General features: G+C 41.8%; 1 pseudogene; it reads right to left on the minus strand.

Annotated features, from left to right (window-relative positions):
- Positions 1 to 3,044: 3,044 nt before the first annotated feature.
- Positions 3,045 to 3,706, minus strand: LOC147454701 (uncharacterized; annotated as a pseudogene).
- Positions 3,707 to 5,300: the final 1,594 nt, after the last annotated feature.

The raw sequence follows: 5,300 nt of genomic DNA on the forward strand, positions 1-5,300 counted from the left end.
AATGAGCATACCCGTGCTATTACACATGTGTAAAAGTAACTTTCCATAGTGATCCGGCTCTTTCTCATCCATTGAAGAACGATCATACAAGTGAACTTCCTCCAACTCCCTTGAAATGTATGGCATATCAAATTGTTGAGTATCATGTTGCAATGTTTTTGTGCGAGCATTCATATCCCCAAATACAATAACATCACCTTCACCTTTGAAATAAGCAATGTCCTCTTCCAAATCAGAAAATGGTTGATCTCTATCCATGCAAGCATAAAAGGGAGAATCATGATGAGGAATGTAGCAACCGGCTACAAAAATGGGTGCTCTTTTTGGTGTCATAATTTTCAGCCATACATAGCGTTTGTACTTGTCATCTTTCACAATTGATACAAAATCTTCCAATCCTTTCTTAACCATACATGCTAACCCTCCTTGTCCTCTTCGTTGCTTGAGATTCTTTGACCACATCAATGAATGTACATTGTAATCCTCCAAGCCGTTAATCCTTTGGGTATCATGCTCCCAAGTTTCAACAAGAAGTACAACATCGGCTTTGCTTGTTAGTTCATCAATGCCAACCCCCGCATTCCATGGGTATTCATTACAATTCCAAAATCATATTTTCAATTGTAACTCGGTCTCATAGGTCACGCATCCCTATTTGCTTGAGAGACTTGCCTCCTCCTTGGGCACATTTTCTTCATGAGAGATCTCCTTGTTTTTATTATTCTTTTCCTCATATGCCTTGCGACGCATAATTTGTTGCTTAATAGTGCGATCTTTACATACAAAACATTTTGTATCCCTCAAATAGATCCAACTATTATCAAGGATAATCTTTCGCTTGGTCTCATCCGGCATGGTGCATACAATTGGCCGTTCTCCCGAGCGAGGAGCTCCTTGCTTCCCCACTCTATGTGCTCCATAGACCATAACTCCGGACATACCAAAGTGGGTTTTGAAGAAATCCTCAATAACAATGGCAAGAGAAGGAGGTGTCTCTAACTTCTCTTTGGGAATTCCATGAATAACAATGTTCTTGGAACGTCGCTCTCGTTCCTTCAACTCCTCCACATCCACATTCTCAACATTCTTTGTTTGAACCATAGCTTGCATGAGTGAGAAATTAGAAACCACATTGCTACCACATACATCAGCCCAAGACTTGTTTGTGCATACATTTTTCATGTCGCATACATCCCGGCTCATAGTGTCAAATTTCTCCTCTTTCAATACATGGTCATGCTCTACTTTGCTCATCCGCTCCTTCAAAGCATTCAAGTCTACAAGAGAGCATTTACATTCCTTGACATCCTCTTCAAGTTGCATCAAACGTGTTGTTTGCATCTCAAGTGTCCTCTTGAGATTCTCATTCTCAACCACAAGTACCCTTAGTGTGCCATTCTCCATTGCAAGTGCTCGTAAGTCTTCGCCTTGTTTGTTTACGGTCTCTTGCAATGATACCAAGTACGCCATGATCATGGTTTCCGATGTCGTTGATTGGGTGGTTGTGTTGCTATCTCCACACTTAGGAGATTTTGGATCATTTTCCACAATGGTTGTGGACCTTGTAGAAGAAGAAGAACCCTTGCGAGTGCCGGAAGACATTGTATGTAAAATAGGAGATGCGAATCAATTTTGTTGAACCTGTTCACTTCGAAAATGCTGCTATAGAAATGCCTTCCATAACTCTGAAAATTTATGTCTTTACATCAATGCATAGAGGACTTCGTGCTCTTCGATTGAGGCTATAGATCACCCAAATCGGAGTTCGGATGAAGAAGTTATGATCAAAAGAGTGGACTGATGTCTACTAGGTCAAAAAACGGCTGCGTTTTTTGAGAGAGAGAGAGAGAGAGAGAGAGAGAGAGAGAGAGAGAGAGAGAGAGAGAGAGCACCAAATGTAGTCATTGAGGCTTTGAAAACTTAGTCACTTAGGGAAAACTAGGAGAGACATCCTCACCAAAGTTTTTACCATGTGAACATAGATGAGGAATGGGGGGAGAGAGAGAGAGAGAGAGAGAGAGAGAGAGAGAGAGCACCAAATGTAGTCATTGAGGTTTTGAAAACTTAGTCACTTAGGGAAAACTAGGAGAGACATCCTCACCAAAGTTTTTACCATGTGAACATAGATGAGGAATGGGGGGAGAGAGAGAGAGACAGAGAGAGAGAGAGAGAGAGAGAGAGAGAGAGAGAGAGAGAGAGAGAGAGAAAGAGAGAGAGAGAGAGAGAGAGAGAGAGAGAGAGTGAAGAGCACTAGAAGAGTGAACTTCACTAATGTTTTGACCATGTGGACAAAAATGAGGGATTGGGGGGGGGAGAGAGAGAGAGAGAGCCATGAACAAAATTGAAGGATGGAGGGAGAGACAAAGAGATATGGAAAAAACTTTCATTGTAAAGTACATAGGCTTTATCATCCCAAAATTACAAGGAAAAATAGTACTTAAACATTTTACAATTCAAAAAGTTATAGTGCAATCAAGGTACTAAACACCTGAAGTGGCCTTCATTTTCTCTTTCATGATAAGGCCCATGACATCTTGGTTAGATTCCTCTACACCTTCCTGTGGTAGATAAGTCACTTGTGGTTCATCTTCTTTGGTGTCCATTGCATGAGATTTTTCTTTAGCCTTTTCATGTGCTCTAAAACAAATTCCATCAAATTCATGGTGCTCTTGCGAGTTACAAACTATCGCAATGGTTTTTCTTCTACTCAAGAGTGTAGACTTTGATGCAAGATCACCTGCAAACACATCAAGGACAACCTTGTGTTGGTGATTGAATGCCTTCACAGTTTTGTTGATAACTTGCTTCTTCCTTCTCACTATTGCTTTGGCCACTTGTTTCTCTTCATCAAGATCTTTGTCAGTCCCCTCCACTTCAATGTGTGCATTGCCCCATATTAGGGGCTTGTTTGTATTGTTGACATGGTGATCAAGGTTGACAAAATTTTTGCTCATGCTCACTAAGGTTAACACCACAAATGTGTCTATGGCTCCAGAAGCAAAATTGTTGGCTAAGGGCAAGAAATCAATGCTACCAACAAGCATCTAGGACTTTATGCTCATGTGTAGAAGACCGTCCTCCAAAGCATCCATTTGCCTCCGAGTAAGAAAAGATAGTAGGATGAATTTTTCAGGCTCACAAGTCATCCTAAGCAAATAGGAGACAAGCCTCTCAAACTTGGAGGAATCCCAATTCATTCCTTCCACTCCATGTGCAGCATCCAAGACATCTACACCAATGGTAATTGGATCTTTGTACACATTATATATTGGATCAAGGGCTTCTAAATCATACCCACCAGCAACATACCCTGACCAAGGAAAGCTGCTAGAAGATTGAGGGGTCTCCTTTCTTCCAACAACAAAGAAATTCACTATGTCTCTTGCACCATTGGGTAGTGGACTTGGAACAGCCTTATGTGCTAGTTTTTTTGACAACCAATCACTACAAAATTTGAGTAAACATCCTCTATGATATTGTAGTCATTAGCTAACTCCTCCCATGTTTTCAAGACACTCTTGTTGGTTGTTATTGATACATTGAAAAGTGTGACCAACTCTTCCTTTAGCACCCTGTCCTGCTTTAACTGCTTTGCCCTTGTTTCCATATCTATAAGATCTTCCTTATCCCACTTATTTCTAAGAAATAATATTTTCCCTTCAGTGATTTCGTTTTGCAACCTAACCTCTTCATCCTTTAGCCCCATCAAGCAACAAAAGGTAGCCGGTGATGCTTGTTTTCCCTTCTTTCTAGGTCTTTCTGCTTGAGATAATAACTCACCTTTGGCATATTGTTTCATTATTGAAACCCATCCATCAAATACTTTTTCAGAGCTTACTACCATTTGATAGTCCCTTGATGCCCATTTATGCCCAATGTAATCAACAAAACCTTGAAAACATATATAGACAATAACTTTGTAAGAAACATAACAAACATGCTATTTCGTAAAAGCAAAAAAGGTAGTGTGCAATGCCTACTTGCCAAGGTAGCCATAGCATGCTAGACTTGGGAAGTCCTTGTTGAGGTTTTGATGGAGATCCAAATGCCATCCATTGGTCTCTCAATTGCTTGAGTTGTTCAATATAAGGAGCATTCTTCATGACATTATGTGATTCTTTGTTTGTCATGAGAGATAACTCTTTACACATTGTTGTTGGACATTCCACAAGTATTCGAGCATTCCGTGTTGCACATAAATGTTTGGCTACCATGCAACGTGGTGTTGTGTTTTGGATGTAGATTTTTGTTGCATGTATAGAATGTAGGCCTGATATAATCCAATAAGAGTATGTACTCAACATGGATTCCTTGACCTCATTGATCGTAAGTGGTCTTGACTCACCATTTTCCCTAATATAAGGCATTAGGTAAGCCGTGGTGGCAAGAGCCATAGTTGTTAACCCTCGTGGCTCACGGACACCCTATCGCCTACGACGGACACTGTAACCGTATTATTTATTTAGGTAGAGTCAGGCACCAGGCTTGTCGGTCCAATAGGGAAAGGTAGAGTGATCACCGATGAGAGGCGCACTCTAACACGAACATGCTAGGGTTAGTTGGCTAAGCATGGGCGCCCAAGTGTGAATGGGGTGAGCTCACATAAAAGCCAATTAAACCTAAAATTGAGTCATTCTCTCATTGTGCAATAGAAGCTGCTCTTGCTCCATCTCCACCTTCTCCTTCACCATCTCCTTGTGTGTGTGGGTGAGAGAGAGAGAGAGTGTGTGAGAGTGTGTGTGTGCGATCGAGCGTTGCGGCGGCACGACGGCGGCGAGGCGGTTGAGCGCGGCGTAGCGGCGTCTCCCTCTTCTTCGCGGCGAGGGATCCTCTACGGCAAGAGCATAAGGCGGTGAGTGACACACCATTGCCCTCTTTGAGCTTACTAGTTAAACTAGTTGTGTGCTTGGAGCCGTCTGCGGCTCGTACACGGTGTATCGGCAAGTCCCTTGCTTCGACAGTGCGGCAAGGAGCGCACATTTTTGGCGCCTCTGCCGGGGAATAGCCCTGCACTAAGCCCAAGAGGCACTTTGTGCTTCTTGTATGAGTGGTTTGCAGTAGGAAAGAAGAGGGAGAGGAAGTTAGCATTTTCTGTTTTTCTGCTGCGTACATTTAGTATTAGTTAGACAGTTAGCAAAATTCTGTTTTTCTATTTGCACACAGTTAGCATTAGTCACACAGTTAGCATTTCTTGCGTTTTTTGCATTTTCTGTGTTTTCACTGCACAGTTCTGTCAAGTTTCAATTTCTGCATTTTTTGTGTTTTTTGTGTTTTCTGGTTTGTGCACAGTTAGGCGCACA

Source organism: Adiantum capillus-veneris, chromosome 7 (genome assembly GCF_014529385.1).
Source record: "Adiantum capillus-veneris isolate H3 chromosome 7, ASM1452938v2, whole genome shotgun sequence".
Taxonomy (NCBI): Eukaryota; Viridiplantae; Streptophyta; class Polypodiopsida; order Polypodiales; family Pteridaceae; genus Adiantum; species Adiantum capillus-veneris.